This window comes from Cylas formicarius, unplaced genomic scaffold, assembly GCF_029955315.1.
Source record: "Cylas formicarius isolate icCylForm1 unplaced genomic scaffold, icCylForm1.1 PGA_scaffold_6__28_contigs__length_40554024, whole genome shotgun sequence".
Lineage (NCBI taxonomy): Eukaryota > Metazoa > Arthropoda > Insecta > Coleoptera > Brentidae > Cylas > Cylas formicarius.
The window spans coordinates 8,779,691-8,802,116 of NW_026844347.1; the positions used below are offsets into that span (position 1 = coordinate 8,779,691).

General features: G+C 35.5%; 1 protein-coding gene and 1 long non-coding RNA gene across 5 annotated transcripts in view; both read left to right on the top strand.

The window, feature by feature from the left end:
- The window catches only part of LOC132702911 (lachesin-like), a 513,947-nt gene that overhangs the window by 186,232 nt on the left and 305,289 nt on the right, over window positions 1–22,426 (top strand). The gene's annotated exons all lie outside the window — the stretch shown is intronic.
- On the top strand, window positions 66–21,428 carry LOC132702914 (uncharacterized). Of its 2 annotated transcripts, none has more exons than XR_009618995.1 (3): window positions 66–962; window positions 5,996–6,067; window positions 19,465–21,428. It is a non-coding gene; the product is annotated as an uncharacterized LOC132702914 (long non-coding RNA). The 2 variants fall into 2 exon arrangements; XR_009618996.1 differs by having other exon boundaries at window positions 66–437.

Below are 22,426 nucleotides of genomic sequence, written 5' to 3' on the forward strand. Positions count from 1 at the left end.
CAGGCGTCTATTAGATAAAAGCCCCACGGGCCGAAGGCAGGGTCTATTTTAAGTTTAGTATTTAAGGAAAAAAAAACTGCGACGCGAGCTATGTAATGTTATGGTTACTTTTAAACAGTAAAACAGTAAATGCGTCTCTTAAAATAAAATTGTTTGTTTTATGTTTAAAGTCCTTAATTTATTAAATCCGGTAACAAACAAACAGGAATCCTCTGATAATTATGCAACAAGTTTGATAAACACTTTAGCAAGGAGCGGAGTGCATGAGCAAGTGTTGTTTCTACTATTAGTTTTCATACACATTTTTTGCAAAACATCAGGAATACATTTATTGAGAACGTATCATCAGTGACTGAAATCTACCGAAAAAATCGTTTGCGCATGTTGGATGGTATTTGAGATCTATAAATAAGATTTTTCAGCACGTCAGAAATCAAGTAAGTCCAAACCAGCACATGAAATTGCAACAACTTTAGATCAAAACATAAAAGTTGAATATATGAGGTGTGTTCAAAAAGTAAGGTGACTTTTTTAATTGGGCGGACGATGTACATTGGACCTTCGATATTTTTTTTTGTTACGTTGGTACACATGACCCTAACATATGTTCACAATTTCAGCCAGTTTGCACGTTTATTTTTTTTTGCGAGACAGAAGGGTTGGACGTGGAACGAAAAATGGAACAAAGTATTTGTATAAAATTTTCTGTAAAAAATGGAATACGGTGCTGCAAAACACTTGAAATGTTGACAACAGCATATGGTTTGAGCAAAAAGAATATTTTTAAGTGGTACAAGCTGTTCCAAGATGGCCGACACAACGCCGATGACGAACCTCGCTTTGGACGCCCCAGCACCGAAAGTTTGGGCATGAAATGTGTAACAGCAAAATTTGGTCCGAAACTGCTTAACTTTGAACGAAAGGACCGTCAAATGAGCATTGATATGACGTCGAAACCAAAGGTCAGTCGTCCCAGAACCCAAAATCGCGAAGATCGGAAAAAACACGTCAAGTTCAAAAAAATATCAAGGTTTTGCTTACTGTTTCCTTTGAATATCGTAGCGCAGTATATGAGGACTTCTAACCACCGTCAACAAATATTATTACCTTGAAGTTATTCGTCGTTTGCGAGAAGCAATTCCAAGAAAACGTCCGAAATTGTGGGAAAACAATTCATGGATTTTGCATGACGATAATGCACTTGCTCACTCATCGTTGCTTGTGTCTAAAATCACAATCCTGCTTTAGCCGTCATATTGACCGGATATGGCCCCCTGCTACTTGTTAGTGTTCCTAAAATTCAAAAACGGAACGATTGAGGAGATAAAGAAAAAAATCTCCGAAAGAACTAAATACTCAAAAAATGTCTGACAATATGAGAGCACTCGTCAAAAACCATGGCATTCTCTATTTTCGGAAACATAACTATTCTACTAAACAATTAATCTGTATAATTAAAGACTGCCATGAGGATTCCAAATTAACGTCAATAGAAAAATCTTTCTGCTTAGGCAGATATTTCTCATACACTGTAACAAAGTACTGGATACTTACAGTATCTAAACATTTTAACCAGCTTATTGTCATCTTTACAACCAGGAACACAGCATTTAAATATCGTTCGAGTTTATTATTTATATTGAGTAGTGTAGCGTAGCCCAAACTGCAATAAATTTACTTTTCTTCAATATGACATAAACATTCGTTTGTTTTCTTTATCACCATATTCCGAATGGGTTCGGGATCCGCTCCGTGAAAATTGCTAATGTTGACTAGAAGGTCGACACTCAATTAATCGATCCTACATTTCGCATTCGTAGACAAATTTATCCACAACTAGTTTCCAACTGTTTAAAAACTTATGCGCAGAAACATATTTGCAACCGATTGCCAATTTTGCTGAGCGAACCAAGCTAATTGGCGATTTTACGATTCGGTGAGACCTCTTGCGAAAATCATGTTAAGCCACTTCGGAGGTAACATTTCGAATGACGGCATTATTTTCATGAGTTGCATGTGAGGAAAGTGAAAACAATCTCCAAGACATAATTTTTTTTTTACCAATTTTACAAAATTCGGTATATTTGTTAGTATCGTGTTTGGCACTTAGATGGCAACAAGTCAAATATTGCGTCTGTGACTGCTTGAATAATTTCATTGGGTACCCTAACATTTTCTACTAATTTGGATTCTTCAGACTCCATTTTAGAAAATTTAATTGTCATGGTTAAGCTTATGCTATATGTCAAAAAATCAAAAAAATTGGTTACAGTGAAAACCAACTGAAAGGCGACTAACACTAAATGGAAAAGTAACAAAAAGAGATTTGTATACTTTTTTTCTACTTCTTTCTCGGATTTGTTACCTGCGGATGCGAGCCACTTCGAACATTTCCTGGATATTACCCACGGTTTGGGAGAAATCCGATGTTTTCGGTTTCACAACATGAATTTTCACGTTTGTCAATCTCGACGGTCATGTCAGACGTCACTCAGTGAACATTTTTTTTTTGAGAAAAACGCGTGTATAGCTTTTGTAGAGCATAAAATTTGCTACAAAAAGTTCCTATGCGTACATTCTCCCCGACCAACAGCTTTTAAGTTATAGAGCTGTGAAAATAAACGTTCATATAATTGATATCAAATCATTTCTAAATTAGGATTTATTATTTTTACATTAAGTAGCAATTAATTGTAAACAATTTGAGTTATTATATGATTCAAGTTTCTAATTTCCAAAATTATATTGGAATCAAATAGAGAAAATTAAAATTCAATTATTAAAAAAATATTAATTACAATGAAATAATAATTAATTATAGACATTTGGAAACTATTCATGTTTGTAATCCAGTGATCACTCTAAAATTTAGTGAACGAATATAAATTTTAATTAATAAATAATGATATGTAGAAGAGTAATTTTTTATGTTATTTGGGCGTTTTTGTTGACTCAAAGCCTTTTATCCGGCGGTATAATTTTATAAAGTATCAGATTTTCCGGTAGCACAGAGAAAAAAAAATATCGCCTAAAAATGAAGCACCCTAATGTTACACGTTTCGTAAACTTTATAAGTTACTCGTTTATTAAGCACTCTCTACGCAAATGCCTTTTACCACACTTGTTGCATAATATACTATTATTAAACTTTGACGCTATTTCCAAATAAACTAAGATTTTCGAGCCTAATATATTTTTTTTAAGTTAAAAAATAATAAAAATTATTCCAAACCGCCACGTTTGTCTACTGTCTGTACCGTGACGTGTTGATTCTGATGAAAAATTGTTACAATTCAGAAAGCGTCAACCAGACTAACAAAAAACCGAATTCTCGTTTTAATGGACGTAATCCTCTGTCAAGGAAAAAAAAGATCAACCGATTTTTTCTACCGGAAATTGCCTAGGTCAGAGAACCTACACAAGAAGCCCTTCATTTCCGGGTGTCCGACACTGCTCTAATGTCTAGATTTTAACTCTGAGATAAAAACAAAAAAGGCTGACGGAAACGGCCACGAAAGGGCACGTAAAAGTAAATGCGTCGGTTAAAAATAAACCCGATTATGCCGATTTCTCACGACTAGTATTAACGGGTAGAGCCTAGACGGTACAATTTCTTTCGGTAAAAGCACTTTCTCAAGTTGATTTTGGCTGTAAACTGACCTGCAGGTTTTGCACCAGTGTGTGCTTTCTGAGCTGATTCTGGTCGAAATTTTTTTATTAAATTTCATATGGTATTTCAAAAACTCAACAATAACGGAATTAAATTGTGTCAAAAAAAAATCTACTTTAAATTCCCTTTTAATTTTAGATCAAATTTGACGTAAAGCTTTTAAATTCTGAAAGCTAACTAATTTTTAACTTTCACATATGCTGAATATTTACGTTTACCTTCTACCCAGGAATCACATTCAAAAATTTGAAACCATCAAAGTGAAACCATCAAAGTATTTTCAACTACCAAACACTGCGGCAAGTTTTCATCATAACAATTTTCTGAGTTCTTGCAAAAGATTCCAACTTTGTCCTTGCCACACGAATTATCCATAAAGAGGAGATCATTTCATACATCGAGTCTATCCTATACAACAAACAAAACAAAAAATCCAAAGCACGTAAATCTAATATTCCAAGGCCTGGACGCATAGTTCTAAAATGTCCTATATCTTAATCTCGACATAGTAACTTTAAAGGCAGATAGAGGTCATGATACCGAGTATTATGAAAGACATTCTTCGGATCCATTGCCAACTTAACAGATCCTACGTCCTTATAAAGCCACCCTAATGTGCTATTAAAGCTTCTTCTCTATAAGAAGAAATCTGTCAGCTTCACTACTCTAAAATTCTTCGTTTCTAAGAACTCGCAACTTGCAACCCTCAAGTTCACAAACCAGGACATATTGTTCTCACTATTAATTCTTCAACCTTCAACGATATTCTGGTTAGTTGCAACGTAGAGTTCCTGTTCCTGAAACTCTTAACGCAATTTCATATACATTAAAATGTTGTTTTATTGAAAAATGCTTGGATGGAACATTTTTGAACAAATTTAATGGGTTCCCATAATTACCAGTCATATTTGTGGAAGCTTTTGAGATGCAAGCCCCTGACACTTTGCCCCTAAAACCAAAACCATGAAGATGGTTAATAATACTTTTGTTATTTGGTATCATGATCAAGAATTCCTCCGAGGTTTTCTTTATTATTTAGAGCCCTAATCTACCCTAACATACATTGAAATATAGAATAATAATAATATTTGAACTAATAATAATGTCCCATTCTTAGATATTCTTGTCAATAGAAAATCAAACCTAACATTGATTAACTCAGTTATCAACTCTCTTGTGTATAAAGTCGTAAAAATATCTCAACTCGAATTAATATTGACAGAATGAAAACATCTAACATTTGCTCTTCTTTCAATTAACTTCCACAAGCCCACACTTGGCACTCTGCTCCTTCTCTACATTCGAAACATTATTGACCACATAATATAGGAAATATAATGGAAAAACCACATTTACCACTTGACCAAAAAGGTCCCAATATCTTTCATCCCTCAAAATTCCGTTTGAGACACTAACAACTAACAGCATCGGAGCGACAGGACGAAAAATATCAACTATGGTAACAAAATATTAAAGAGCAATAAGACTACGACAAATAAACACATCAGCAGTTGCGGAACATAATCGTGGAACCCAGCATCAAATCTTATTCAACCAAACTAAAATTCTTCTACCAAAGAAAATCCGCGAATTCCTATCAATCTCTAAACAACTAGCCAATCTTATGCCTTTCCTCATCCTTTAGCTCCCGTATAACGTGGAAGATTGATTTTCAATTGATTTACATTTATAAAAACCGATTATTTCTAAACTTTGATTGCATAGATTTTTGAATTTCTTCAGTCGATCTGAAATGTTTTCCATGGAGAAATATTGACAGTTTTATCTAAAAGTAGCATTATTAAAATGTTATATAGCGCAAACTATTATATTATTGCATTTTTGGATATATCAAACATATTTAATAGGCCACGCAAATTTATATCTATAACCGTTTGGAGTAATTAGAAATGGTTATTTTATATATGTTTAAATTTCAGTGGCTCTAGAATTTATGCGGTTAAGTCTAATGCAAAGTTGATGGCACTTTCCTGGCTCGCCTTTTGTAGTCTATTATTATCTTCCAGTTTAACCGGAATTTAATATAGCGGCAGTCCTAAATAAAAATATTCTTAGATCGGTAGCTAATAACTAAATTTAACATGTTTTGATAATAAAATATTCATATAATATAAAAACAAAATATAAAAGGGTATTATCTACAACAATACAGCCGACAGTATTGTGCCATCTTAACACATAAATTCGTAATTGAGAATGAAGCAATGATTTTTAACTGTCACTTGCTTAGCTTCCATATTTGTATGTCTACATGTATAGTCGAACTGTTGTCCATTTGGGACTTAATTTGAATTTTCTTTGCAGGTATGATCTTGCAAAACGCGGCGACAACAGAACATATATCAATAGCACCTTATTTGAAATCGTATAATTTAGGTAAGACATTTTATTTTAAAATTGACATAATTTGTCCGAAGCGGTGATGCTAAAGTCTGCAGTTTGCATCATCATTGTACTTTATAAAGTTATTTCAAGTTTTAAACAATGATTTTAGCAAGTCAAAATTAGCTATGTTTAATTTTTGCGACTACCACTACTATTGTGTTCATCTCTTATTGTTTCAGTTTTCGTCATCTAAAAATTTTCTTAGCTATGTTGTAACTACACAACTAAGGTCGCTGGGGATATTAAGGCCAACCATAAACAAAAACGTTGCAAACAATATTTATTTAAATTAAAAAAAAAACTTAAACGAAAGCCCGTTATTTCCTACCATAGAGTGTAATAAAACTCCCTTTATTTCTGGATTGGATAATAAGCAAATAAACTACTCATTGCACTCCAGACATGTAACAGTTTCCTGATCATCTACAGTGAACCCCATACAATCATCATGCATCCAAGAGTTACAGGTTCTACATTGCCTCGTACCTGCTACTCTGTTTTCACCACACATTACGCAAGGTACTAGGTAAATTCACTGATAACAAGGAATCTTTTAACTTGGTAGTAAGAGGCAAATCATAATTCACATCGGAATCTTCTGAACTTTCCAAATTACGGTCTTCTGGACGTACGGTCTTGGTATTCATTTCAACTTGCTCTCGTTGCTGGAGGACGAACTGGGACCACGAAGATGATCAAATTTAAATAATTTCTTTAGAAGTTTCCCATTTAAAATCTAACAAAACAAATATCTTGTGACCTCTTGGGCCCTGTAATTCAATGATTTCTTTCTGTTGATTTGTTTTCCAGCGACTGGTTTCATATCAGAAATGGCAAGAATTTCTCAGAAACTGTTTTTTTTCGATTGAGTAACGACTCTTTAGAACAGCAATTGGCACATCATTACCTGAATTAGAAACGTTTGGAATATTAATCTCGGGTACATGTTCAACTCATTCTTGATGTGTGGGAAGACTTGAGCCATATGCGTGGTCAACAACTCCCCGTCCCAAAAATGTTCGAAAGAATGGAACGCGCTTTTGTTGAGTTGGAGTTCATGTGGGCTATTTGAAGGAAGGCATAATAAGTGAATTCCCAGTTGGGCGATAGCATCAACAATTAATCTTCAAGAAACCTGGGGGTTGAATAAACTTGGAAAAATGACTGAGCCACTCAATAAATAAGGTAGTGGTCATGCTACCTGTTCGAGCGAAAAACGAAGTTACGTGTGTGATTTGCTTTATTGACAAAAGGTTCCGTGTATGGACGCGCAGTTGAAGCAGATGGGGTAGGGATGCGTGTTACACCGCACACCGACAAAAAGATGCGATTCAGACATCTCCGGGTAAGGACGCATGTGTCCAAAATTATCACGCTGCTGCCAGGCACATTGAAACGATTTGTTCAAAAATAAGTAAAGTTTTTAAGTTTGGCAATTCCACGAATTTCACTCACGACCGAGCCCACTGCTTCCTTGAGCAAAAACAGAGTGGTCCTTCGACGCTCTGACACTACCTTTTGGAGACATCTTCACTTGAGATCCCGGAGGTAATCCGTCACTAAAAGTTGATTTCAGCCTCCTCCCTTCAAACAATATCAAGGGTGGGATAGCATTTCCTAATGCGTTTGCGCAGGTAACAATCGCTCAATTTTCAGCGTGTTCTGGAGGAACCAGATTTACTAGCTTGTTCTCTTTTTTGGCAATGACTGATGATGATGCAGGGTTAGTCTGCATCCCTTTTCATCCACTTTGGAAATCATTACAGGTTGATGTTTGAAGCTAGAAAACATTATCAAGTTTTTCAAAATATTCGTTAACAATGAAGGGATTAAGCTTTGCCTCCCTAGGAGAATTCATCGACTGGGCCTTTTGTTGAGAGAAAGAAGGATGTGGCTTTATAAATGCTTTATGCCAGTCATTTCCAGCAATTTCTTTCTCATCGTTGAAAGGGCTAGAAATGCCTTGGTTTTTAACATACTTGAATGCACTTCTTCATAGTGCCTTTGTTGTCTAGGGAAATCCTACTTCAAAAAGTTTAATGATTTTCCGAACTAAATCAATTTCTTGTGCTTCATTCAAGGTAGGCCTTGTGCCAAGAATTCTTTTAACAGCTGGTTTCTAAGGGCGCGACGTGCTATACCATATCTTGTTTCCACATAAGGCTGGGAGTTTCCTTGACTTAGAAGCAACAGTGCTTCTTCCATAATGTCCTGCGTCCAATTGGCCCTCAACCCGCGACATTTCTTGCCATATTTCTGTAGAGAAAAATTAAAAAATTTATAAGGTAATAAGTCTCATTAAATTCAAGTGGTGGGTAATAAAGCCCAACTGATATCTGTCTGGGCGTTATTACCCATATTTAACCCCTTGGTTCGAAAAAACGCCGCAACTCAACCATAAATTTTGATAATTTCGACCGGATAATGCACATAGCAAAACACGAATGCTATCAGTCGAAAACCACCGAACTTAATCGTGTATGCCGGTAGGTAACAGACCAACACACTGATGGTGCCATAATACTTATAAATTCATTTTTGTTTTAAATGGGTACATGGGTGCCTTATTTATCGCAGTTTATGTGCAAGTGTGCAACTTTGGTATAGTATTTACGAAAGAGAAGCCAAACTTCTTATGACGCCATCAGTCTACGAGCGATGGCGATCAAAATGGTTAGAGCCGCATCTCTGAAGGCTTCTGTGTTACTCAGCCGGCGAATATCATATTGTGCACCTCTTATGGTGTGTAGTTTTTTCTATATATTTGTCATGAGCAGTTATTCTCTGTGTTTGTTTTATGCTCTGTCAAAGATATTGTCTGCATTCCACGCTGACGTTTCGGTTTGCCAAAAGTGCTGTTCTGAGTTTGTTACGCTTGCTCAATTTGTAATTTCATATCTGGTCAATGTTTCCTCAGTTAGGTGTCTTTGAAAATATTTATATTTGAAGTCCTGATTCTGTTAACGAAGATTGCCTACAATGTTTAGATTGATCTTTATATAGTATCTTCGAGAGCTACTGTCGTTTTCAGCTTTCATTTCTTCTGATTTCTTCCATTAAATGTATTTCTCTCGTTATTTTTCATACCTTTGACTGTGTATCAATGTTGCTGCGCAAGTCGGCAACTTTGCTATAATTTTTACTAATTAGAGTCGCCATATTGGAACTGAAAATAAATCTGACTTTAATGACTTAATCTGTAGCGAAAAACTTCCAGTACAATAAAGAAGCGGTGCTCCTATTTTTCAGAAATTTTCTGATGTTTAAACAGCGTGGAAGATAACTTATTATTTTTCTTCTCCAACTACTTATTGAACGGTATGCCTTTCCTTAATTAAAATGGTGTCCAAGCGCTTTTTTAATTCATGATCCAAATTTTTCAACCTTTGCGCGTTTCCACTTAGCGGGAAACCGACACAATACGGCACGTATTTAAACAGGAAACACAAACAGCACGCGATTCAAACGGCGAGTTATCGCTTTTATTGCGGATCACTCACACCCCCGGTTGGTAAAACTGGAAGAAAAGCCTTTCGGCGGGTAGCCGTAAAGAACTGCCTCGACCGGTTTCGATACATTCCCGATTTATTTCGCACGTAAAGGCATCCTCTCCGATACTGAATAAAGTTTTCAGCTTTCATATTTTAAACGGATACGCTTATTGACACTTGAAAGTTTTCCTTTTCGCTTGCTATATATCCCACTAAAACGTCTAGACGCATAACGTTGGATGCGAGTGTGGGACATTTGAAAATGAAAATTGCGCAAGTCTATCGAAAAGCACATTTGCACGTCCGCATTTTAACGTACGGTATACTAAAATGATTAATTGAAAAGAAAATATGTAGGTAGTACTTACGAGGTGTGTTCAAAAAGTTAGGTGACTTTTAAGTTTTATCAAAAAGTATTTATTTATTCATCAAAATTAATATTGTCCCCTTCAAAGTAATCCCCCCCCCTCCAAATATATAATACACTTGTGTCAAAGTTTTTTCGATCGTTCCAAACCTTCTTCTTTTCATGAGTTTCTTGAGTTTTGAGAACATGAAAACTCACAGGGGTGAATATAGTGGCTGAAGCGTGATTCTGGTTTTGTTACTGCCTTCTTGCAAACGGTGCATAACTTCAAGGTTTGACCGTACGACCTTGTGGTAAGATCTCTTGACGTACTACGCCACCATAATCAAAATTGACGTGCTTTTGTCGCTCTTGGCGATTCTGGGTTCTTCCGTTGGGCGCCTGGGCTTTGGTTTCAACGTCATAACCATATATTCGTCACCTTTTTGAGCATATCCGGATCATCAGTGATGTCGTTCAAGCGATGGTCCTTCGACGGTCCTTTTGTTCTAAATTAAACAATTTCGGAACAAATTTTACCCAAAACTTACGAAAAAAAATCATTGCACGAGCCAATAGAGGTGTCTTCCGCCACTTCTCTAATAATGACGAAACGATTTTTCAACAACAGTTATTGACGTGCTGGGGAGTCCAGAGCGAGGTTCGTCATCGGCGTCTTCTGGGCCATCTTGGAACAGTTTATAAAAATAAGTTATAATTTTTTTTGCTCAAGTGTTTTGCAATACTATATTCCTTTTTTTACACAAAAGCGAACTAGCTGAAACTGCGAACATATGTTATGGACATGTGTACCAAAATAAAAAAAATATGTCTAAGATCGAATGTACGTAGCCCGCCCAATTACAAAAGTCACCTTACTTTTTGAACACACTTAGTATATTCAGGTTACAAAGAAACTTCCTCAGGCGTACTACAGCAGTAGTAGTAGGAGTAGAAAAAGCATTTGTCTCTCGATGGCAGGCCAAAAATGGTTTATAATTCTTCAAGGAAATTTCAACAGACATTGCGAGGGTCACTTGAAAAGTTTCCGATCTAACAAAGGTACAAGACATTTTTTTTCTACACAGTCTCATTAAAACTCTACACAATTCTCCCAACGGTGCTTCCATCTCTCTAACCCGTCCAAAAAGTATCCAGTGGTTTTCTCTGCAAAACAATCTGTCACGAAGGTAATTGCCTCCTCATTTGATGAAAGCCTTTGTCCTCCGACCGCGTTTTCAGATGAGGGAACAAAAAAAGTCGCTTGGGGCTAGATCTGATGGCCAAGCAGTTTAAATCGTAATTGGTGAAACACAATTATTTTTGCATATGTGGCCATATTTTCGCAATTTCTGTTCTTAGCTTGTCAAATAAGGATGCACAGTATGCTCCTGTAATGTTTTTTCCTTTTTGAGGGTAACCGATTAAGATGACTCAACGGCTAAGCCAAAAAACGGTCGCCATCACTTTCCCAACCGAAAAAAATCCGTTTTTGCTTTTCTCGGAGTCGGTTTCCTCTTCGTAGTCCACTGTTTCGATTATATTTTTGATTTGAGCGTATAATGGGGTATCTAAGTTTCATATACATGCTGTAAGAGAGCGCTCGAAACGTCCATTCCAAACATTTTTCGTTTAACATGAGTAAAGGCGGCACCTAACTCGCGAACAGCTTTCTCTTGCCTAAATCTAAATGTGACAAACACGTTTTTCGGATCTTTTCATCATCTCCGCTATATCTCTGATGATGATGAACTTTACCAATATTATTGTCGGTAGTTACAGTTTTTGGAATTCCCGAACGTTCATCATCTCCTAACCTCTTACGGCTACATTTAAATTTAGCTGCCCAAAATTATACTATGGTAAATCACTGTGCAAATTCCCCATACACATCAAACCCAACTCAACTATACTGTAATTTGCGTAGGCGTATTGACTTTCAAAAAAATATATACTCATTTTTTTTCATTTCACATCGACCCACTCAAACGACTCTCAACTAAAAATCACGCATCGAAAATGGATGAAGAAGAAATCTGTCATCCGAGAGAATGTTCATATCCCCCCTTTATCTCCGCTTCCCTGAAAGAGCCGGTACAGTGTAAAATGCAAACCAGTTTCAGTTAACACCTGAAGAAACCAACCGGATGATTGGCGAAACGTCAACAAGTTCGATTCTTCAACAGCCTACGCAGGTGGAATCCAGAAGATTTGTAAATAATATTACAGTAGTCTGTGGAAGCTTCCTGGAAGAATGATAAACAATTTTTACACATTGCTTGACATCGGGAGATCAGTGATTTTTCTATAGTGAAGCACTGGTTCTGTTTGCTATTTGAGGAAACTGTAGAGTAATAAAATGTTTCTCTCACTTTTGTTGTCGGCCATAAATCTTGTGCAAGAAAATGAACTCTTGTCAATTTTTACCACCTGCCATCTTACCTGATATATTGCCGCTCATTATTAGTTTATGACACGGGATGAAGGAATAATATTAAAGAATAAATAAAATACACTTACGGTAGTGCCTTTATAAGTATATTTGTTTCGTTTAACCCATCAGTATTTGATGTTCATCCGTAATAAAATAAAAAAACAAGATGGTGTCTAGCTAGGAAACTAGTGGACTATGCAAACTAAACAGTAGTCAAGCAATACCTGACTATGGCCAGCAAAAAACTACGCATGACCACAGGTATTCACACTAATATGAGCGCAACAGTCTTCGAAATGTGTTATTAGTTTACATTTGATAATGGACAGTGATCCATGTGAAATATTGTGGAATTAAATCAAATAATAGGAAAATGTACAGTATACTTTCTTTAAAAAGACAAATAATTAATTTACGACTATATTTAGCACCCCTTGCTATTGCTATCAGCACTATAAATTCTATACCGCTCACAGCGTAGTATTTACGCAGAGGTACATATATACAAACGTTTTATCAATGAAGCTGTCCACTGAATATCTCTCCGCCCAAGGCAGTTTCTATTTTAAAATCAGCCCCTGGCTGAGCAGAACTGATCATGACATTTACGGCGATCGTGTGCAGAACACCGACGTTCCACACATGGAGGGCGGAAATATCCTTCCCGAAATACTTTGCTTCTGGATTTTTGACAGGAGGGGGCGCGAAAAAGGCCTAAAATACCGACTCTCTGTGGGCGGAATATTTTCGCATCGTTTATTTTAATCATCGGTTTTAGTTTAGGCAAAAGATATTACGGCGCATCAGCTCGCGTTATGGCGGTTTTCGACGGAGGTCCGCTTTTGCGGACCCGGAGTTAATTGGAATTTGTTTCTCCTGTTACTCGAATGATGCACCCGCGTCTCATGAATTATGCATTTACTTTGATTAACACTTGATGGGCGGATTCAATTTGACGATGGTTTACTGGGCCGGGGATGAATTAACCGTTGCGTACAAGCTGTCGGACTCTTATTTTATTATTTAACAATTATTAGCCATTAAATATATTACACGAACAACAAATGGCAAGTCACATCTGTCAATAAAAATGAATTAACACAAAATCAAACACATTCTAATAAAATTGATAGAGAGCAATATAATTAGTCGATAGACATATTGTCGATATTGAAACAAGAAATAGAATAAAAAATTCCAATTAGTATTATCGTGACGCAACACTCACCTGCACTATAGAATGCATTCTCCAATCGAAATTGTTTTATTTTATAGAATTTAGGGTTTGATAGGTTTTTGCATAAGAATGAGTGACTTGTTTAGTGTCAAATTAAAAACAATTGACTTGACAGTTTGTAGCGATCCAGACTCCAAGCACCTTAACCGGAGCATTATTTAAATTGTGCACCTTGGCGCAAGAGAAAATCAGACGGTTTGTTTTATTCTCGTTTAGCTGTAAGGAGTTCGACCCGTACCATCCAAGAGCTCTAGTTTTGTTGGTCACACTAATAATAATAATAATAATAATAATAAAACTCTTTGCTAGTTCCAATATACAACTTCTGAAACTTCTCGACCTAACATCAAACTTTAGTAAATCAGTCGCCATGGAATTTGGAATTAAGAAGTGTAAGATGATTCACTTAGAAAAAGGTACTTTATCCCAAACCCAAGTATATAATGTGGATAACGGAGAAGTGATGCAATGTCTCTCAGCTCACGAAGATTATAAATACCTTGGTTTTTTACAATTGAAGGGCATGAGCTACACAAAAATCAAACAGCAGCTGCAGCGGAGCTTTGTGTGCAGATTAGAGTCGATATTGAAAACCTATCTATATGGATACGCTAAAATTACAGCCATTAACTCATATGCTATACAAGTCTTAACTTATTCATTTGTGGTGGTTAAATGGACTCAAACTGATCTCGATGAACTGCAGAGGAAAATACGTGCTACACTAACTAAATATAGAATGAGACACCCGAAATCGCCAGTCGAAAGAACATCACTGCCACCAGAAGAGGGAGGCCTAGGAATATCCAACATAAAGGAAATGCACTACTCTCAAGTGAAAAGTCATAGAGAGTACTTTTTGAAAAAGAGCGCCGAGTCTACAATGTTTGCAGTAATATGCAACCATGGCGATGAAATAACACCCCTGACTTTGAATTGTGTCGAAGAGAATGTGTATGCAGCGGAGCAAACAAACAGCAAGTTGATTGACGAGTGGAAGCATAAACACGGCACACACCCTAGCTACTTAAACCAAGACAATATAGGCAAGACCGCGTCTAACAAATGGTTGAAGACGGGTTCCCTCTACGGTGAAACAGTTGGATTCATGATGGTCATGCAAGAGAGAATAATACCTACAAGAAATCAAGTATATTATGGGAGAAGATGTCGACGGTAAGTGTCGGGGAAGTGGACATAAAGGAGAAACCATCGACCATATAATAGGTGCATGTGAGACATTGATGGGCCTTGATTACACCCAGAGGCATGAAAACATTGCAAGAATAATACATCAGGACCTTGCGAATCGGCACCAGCTTGTTAGGGGATCAATTTCTTATTACAAATATGACCCAAAAGATGTATTGGAAAATGTACACTTTAAACTATATTGGAATAAAGAAATCAGAACTGAAATCAAGAATCAAGCAAACAAACCTGACCTCTATATGATAAAAGAAATAATACCAGGCTAAGCGAACATACAAAAGGCTTACGCAACAAAAATAAATAAATATATAGAACTTGCAGGGGAAAGTAAGCATATGTGGAGAGTAGATCGGGTCAACATCAGACCAATCATTGTATCGGCAACGGGTATAATACCAAAATCCACTATGACTCACGCAAAAGGACTAAACATAGAATACCTCATACCCCGACTCCAGAAATCGGTGATATTGGACACCTGTCACATTGTTAGGCGATTCCTGGCAATGGAATAAAAGATTTATGCAGAATGGCTTGATGTAATGTTAAGATCACGGAACTACCGTTTAAAAACGAGAGAAGAAACAAATAATAATAATAATAATGATAATAATAATAATAATAAAATCAAATAAATTCCGTGTGGTGGTCGGATCAAGAATAGCACCACGGGATTTTTCCCCTGTCGTAAGAGGTGATTAAGCAGCTGACCGCTGTCCTAGTACCTGATCCCAGATACCTTAACCATATTTATACTCACCTATCCCATTACCATTGGTCTATCGCACCGGAGGATTAAAGGTTTCCGTTTCCTCTTCCTATCCATTAGGTAAGTGTAAGCAATAAAGAAGAATAGAAAACGATGTCAAGTAAAAAAACATATCTTGTACCTCAGGTAGGTAGAGCCAACGTTCGGAATCCTACACTGCAGCTGCCCTACGGATTCTGGGGAAGGCAACTCGACATTACGAAGTAGGAGAGGTCCGAGAACTAGGATAGCAAATCCTGCAAATAGTACCCCAAATAGTTCAACAACAAACAGCAGGATATCTGATTTGCACAATGCTGTTGACACACCTGAAAGTGGATACTCAAAATAGACTCAGAGTAAACACAAGTGCAAAGCCTAAAGAAATCAAAAATACAAATAAGCCCAAACGAGTGGGTTGGACAAAAGTAGAAATGAGGGAAGTGTTGTGGTGCTTCCAGTATTGCAAAGTGCAAGTGACAATTATAAGGCTTTGTATAGCCTGTGGAGAGAAAGAAATCCAACAAGGCGACCAAATATAGATGCGAAAAAACTCCTGAACCAAAAGAACTATATTGTAAAAACTGTAGAGTAAGTCAAATTGAAATAGATGCAATAGTCAGAAAGATGATAAACAGAAGCGAAACCGAGACTCGAGGAGGAAACAAGGAGGATGAAGCAAAAATAAACGAAGCTGAACTGCGCGAATTTAAAAATCAAAATGAAACACGAAACTACAAGCTACCACACGAAGAATCTTTTGAAAGGAAAATAATAGAGAACTACGAAAGACTCGGAACTGAATTTTGTGCGCGAAATAGGCTACCTAAGATAATAATGACTAATGAAGTACGAAAATTGATTGCATCCGCAAACAAATTTATAAAGAGTGGTTAAACAAAAATCAGGTAGACCTGCTAGAAATCGATTCACTGGTATATGCTACAACAGTAACAAAAACAAAAAACAGACAAAAAAATAAGCGCGTGAGCTGGAAAGAAAGATTAAAAGATAGAATACAGAAACTGAGACAATATTTATCAAGAATGTCTGAAATTAAAGATATTATTGCCCGATGTAAGATAGAAACCAGTAGACTGATAAAGAAACGCAACATTAAAACAAACAAAGATCTGATTGAAATAAGAGAAAAACTAAAACAAAGAGTAGCGGCACTGGGACAAAGACTATCACGATACACAAGGAGAGAGAAACAATATATTCAAAATAAAAACTCTAGATCCGACAGTAAGAAATTCTGGGAAGGCTTATGGAGTCACGGGGTAAAATACCATGAAGATGCCGAGTGGATACTGCGCTTCGAACGGAGGTACAAAGACAAAATAATGAAGTGGCGAAAAATAAGTACAAATGAAGTTACAGAAGCTCTTCGAGAAGCCGCTGACTGGAAGGCTTCAGGGTCTGATATGATCCTTAACTAAAAAACCTGATATCGGTCCACTCTGCGCTGGCGGACAAATATAACGAAATGTAGAATCTAATACATTTCCTAAATGGCTGGCCACTGGTATGACGTTCTTGCTCCCTAAGAACGAAAACACGAAGAACGTAAAAAACTACAGGCTCATTACCTGCCTATGCACCACTTAAAAAATGTTACAATCATTTTAACAACTAGACTTTAAGAGTTTTTGGATACGAACTCGATACTACCCTTAGATCAAAAAGGCTGCTGCAGAGAATCTAAAGGTTGCAAGGACCAGTCGTTACTGTCCACGTATATCCTGGAAGAATGTAAACAAAGGAAACAAACCGGATTTTGTTATTAAAGATAGACGTAATAACAATGTTGTGGCGAGAGAAGCCGAAAAAATTACTTGAATTCAGGGACCTAGCCATCGAAATAGGTAGAACGTGGGATATTAAGACCCAAATTATCCCCATCGTAATTGGAGCAACTGGAACACTCACAAAGAATTTTGAAAGATACCTTTACACCATCGACGGAAAACATAACATCAAATAACATCAAACAGCTTCAGTCCACGGGAATAACGGGAAGTGCCCACATTTTAAGAAGAGTTCTAGGGTAACCCAAGGAATACGGTGTGTTAAGCCAATAAAATACCTACACCGTGAAAGTTATTAATTGGTTGTCATGCAAACGCACTAATGCAAACAACCAGGGGAAAGAAATCTGTATTATTCATTTTATGCCCAAAAGTCATTTTTTTGTAAAAAGTTCTGCTTGTGAGAAAAATAATGCATAATAAAAAAATGTTATAGCAAATACAAAGGCTGAAATTTATGAAAATATGAAAATGCTTCCTGAGAAAAGTACCATTATTTATAATTGTTTCCAAAAAATGTATAATACGAGCGAAAATGAAACTACTGTAAATATTAGATACAAATTTCAAAAAAAAAAAATTATTTCCAGAAAAAAAAAACTATGCTATACACATTGAAATTTATTTCACTATTTTATTAACTTCTCTCAATATTCTGTTTTCGTAAAGGCATTTTGCAAATGTGAACTAAAAAGAGCATGTTTTTTGAATATAATGTATTTTGTCAATACGCATGAGATGTTTCTCATGAAAAATATACTAAAACGCCCGTGTCAAAAAGAAGAATGGTTAAATTATTAAAAAAGTACTTAGAAACTGGATCGGTCAATCTAAAGAAATCAATGAAAAAAAACGATAAAATTATCTTTAAGGAAGTGTTCACAAACAGTGGATCAAAATAAATTGGTAAGGAAAACAAAATTAAACCGTTTAAGTCAAAGTACTGCTTAAACTTGAACATAGAGATGAAAGACACGTTTAGAGTTTGGTATTTAAGGATTGAACTGAGGAGGCTTTTAATTGATGAAAATCCATTTATCAAAATAAATAAGAACTAAAACAAATCACATTTGATAAAGACACGGTGTTGTCGAAACAATTCATGTCATGTCAAAATATATAATTTCGTGAAAATCTGAACTTTTAGTTCTTATTTATTTTGGTATTTAAGGGTTTTTTTAAAGATAAATCTACATTTTGTCCAAAATAGTCATCATAGGGCTCACGAGAGTCCTAATCATGTAATGCACAAACAAAGTTAACGTTACAAAAAGTATAGTGTGGATTTTGCTCTTTTTCATATCATATTTTATAGAGCAAAATTTAAATCAAAACGTGTATCTGGACATTTTGGATAATTTTGTCTCCCGTTTCTTTATGCCTTAGATCCTGAAGTATATAATACTATGTTTTGCTTAGTTTTGGTTAGTTTTCAAGACGGCTGTCCAGCTCAGTGCTCAGCATTGGTCAGACAATGGTTAAATAATCATGTGGGAGAAAGAGGGATAAGGAGATTTGGCCCCATCCATTATCTAGCTAGGCTTTTTTTTGTTGGGTGGAATATTTTTCGCTTGTTCAGAAATATCTGGACATTCAAATAGATTTATTCTTGGCCTCTCGGATATGGCGTCTGACGAAAAATCAGATTCTCCATCGCAGCATAGGTTCGAAACCAATTGACTGCAAACGACCATTGTTTTACTTAAAAACACCTTTTTTAATAGCAGCAAGCATAATAGTTAGTCGTCAACTATGCGAATTCAGTTTATAAAATCCTCAAAAAGTGATGCCTGTATATTGTTAATGCATTTTATTTTTCACAACATCAGAAATATTTCAACAATTAAATAGATTTAGTCTTGGCCTGTCGGTTAAGGTGTCTGACTAGAAATTAGATTTTCCATCGCAGCGTAGGTTCGAAATCTACTGACTGCAAACGAACTTTGTTTTGGTTAGTTTCCTTAATATGGTACCCTCTCTGATATACTCGGTTTATTATATTCCGATTTTAACACTCCGTTTTTATCATCCAGACAAATCGATTTTCAATTATTTTTAATCAATTCCCACTTGTAAAATATCCAGAACCAATACGGATACATTTTTCAGTATTTAATAGAGCCCATGGGAAACGACAGTGAAAAAAAGCAAAAAAAAAGGGGGACTCCGGAAGCCATATCGGAGCACGAGGAAACATACAGATCATTGTGGTGCGAGGAAGCGTAAAATCGGGACCCGACACAAGGCGACTGCATGAGAATCCGGAAAGAAAAGGGTGCCATTGCCGAGTCAGTAGTTCCCCAGACTATGAAATACGATCTACTAATATAAAGGGGACTTGAATACGTATTCAAATATACAAATTTGATTTAGATTCGCCGGGTAGCGAGGACGCGACAGTTTCATACATCGATATAATATTTTTGTAGTGGTTTGGAATTTTAATTCTATTTTATGGTGGTTATTATATCTTATTTTCCTGCGTAATTTGTCCGAAAAGCAAAAATCGATTATAACTTGCATCTTAAGCTTTCAATGGTGGTTGATATTAAAGTGAACATTAATATTATTAAAAGATTAATAACAATTATGGACGCAATTGTCAATTCGGCAATGCTTGGTTTAGGTGACAAGTACAAGAAGTTCCATTTTACTGGACGAGTTGACAAATTCTGCGGAATCTTGCGAGTCCAGTAATACAACTTTCGGGAAGTGTTACGAACAATATATGTTTTTTAAACCGACTCAGTGTTGTACATATAAACTTTTTATGAGAGAAATCTTTATTAATATTTTCTCACAAACTGAAAGTTTTGTTTAGTAAAAAATATACATATTATTTTTGTATATTGATATTAAACAACTATTATCAATCTATCAAATCTTATAAGAACATCCTTTGGTTTGAGTAATTTTAAAAAAGTAGCTATTTCGAAAGGAGCTTTAGCTACTGCATGCATGCGTAAGGCTTGTTGAATACATTTTAATTTATTGTGATGAATAAAGAGACCTAGATGAGGAAAGTTAGCCAGGCGTAAAACTGGAGACCATATATAAATTTATTTCCTTTCCTCAATTAATTATGAATGACCCATGATAATTTGTTTTGGTGTTTGGAATTCTAACCAAACGCTTGGTTTGTTTGTCTCTTATGTCGTCAGTTAATATATTAGTAATTTCTATTGTCTATATGCTCCAGTATAACTCATAATCAACAAAATTTTGACCATAAGAAAGTGTTCATCTGGTGCTTCTACTGAGAATTTTCAGATATCCATTTTGTATATAATATTCTCGATTTGTTGAGTTTAGCTTTTCTGAGTTTTCTGGTAAATATAGCAATAAAACATCTCCTTAAATATTTATGGCCTTTTTTTAGGCACAACTTTTCAAAAATTTGGTATATTTCGCTCGTATCGTGACGTGTATCACTTGCCCGGGTCGGCAAAAGTAACACACAAAAGGTCTCTTAAAATTTTAGATTGGCAAATAGCTTCCAATTCGAGGAAGGAATTTAAATGACGTCGATGTATTAGAGACCGCCAGCGGTACAATTAAGGAAGGACTTAGCTCCAAACTCTTAACGCAGCTCTGTTTGAAATTAAATTATTTGTTCCCGCGATACACACATCGAATCATTTCGCGGTTTGCGTTTCACATCCGAACAAACCAAGTGCTTACTTAACAGAAATAGATACAAAAGTGAGGTAAATTTTACAATAAAAAAAGCAATGAAGTTTCTTCTCTCTTTTTGTTAATTTATATAAATAGCAGAGCGGGTCCATTTTTGTTGTTCTTTAATGACCAAAGAATGTTTTCGTCAAATATTTGTATAAACTAACATTTGTAATATTCGTATTTCAAGAACCTTCGAAAAAGGCGAAGAAGAAAATGGTAAACTTGGAAATAGAAAATATATTTAAATATTCGTATCGTTTTCAATAAAAATATTTGCCACATGATAGCAGCATCAATTTTCTCAGACCTATTATTTCAAAAAGATTTAAACAATATTTTTTATTTCCTGAAAAGTTTAAATTTTTCTTTCTCAGTTTTTGTTACTACTAAATCAATAGGGAAAAATGTTAAAATATTCATTTATTATATATATTATCACGTTATACAAATGCAATGAAATTCACAATTTTTTATTATGGATATGCGTTATTTAAATTATCATATTTATATATTTCATTTATATGGTACCCTTTTCTTTTATTTCTTCGCTTTGCACTGTTTTCTTTTGGCAAAGCTAGTATATATGTATATAGTATATGATTCATTTTAATAAATATATATTTAGTCATTATTGTATATCTGGGACTAAAGTTTGTAAAGAGCGACGATGTTGGTTGTCGCTCTCAACTAATATCATTTTGCTTAAAGTATTTTGACAACTAATGAAGGCTCATTATTACTATTATTATTATTATTATTATTGTTTTAATTATAAAAAGTTTCCCAGTGTTGGAGCAGCATCGAAGGTTTATATAAGCGGCAGCCATTGCTCTAGATTCACGTTAAAGCAATCCTTCAAAAGCTGCAAATAATAAAATTAAACCGAACGAAACAAGTAAACCTAAACTAAACTACGCGATTTTAACACAAAGTTCCCGGATGCGACTGAACTATTCGATGTACGCTGAAGGGTTTAGCCTATAAATACAATTAAAGTACTTGAGAAATCTTCTTTTCCCGTTGTCGATAATCAATATTGTACAAGACACAAAAAAACAGAATGAACTGATATTCAGATTTCATTAGGGTAATCTAGCTTAGTTTAACTCAGATATGCCTGAAATATATATTTTTCTTATATTTAGGTATTGTTCTATATTTGAAATTATTTAACTTAATAAAATGGCAATAGGACAATTCTGGAGAACTAAATAGGTTTCTTTTTCAAATTTGGTTAGTTTTGGTTAGTTTCTCTAATTTTATTTTGCAGAAAGATTTGTTACTACAAGTTTTGACGGATGATTGTTTAATAAATATGCAATGCTTCGAGTGTTCGAAGTGTTTTCGGAGCGCGAGCATTGAAGATGCCAAGTGAGATCTTCGCGAAACGTCT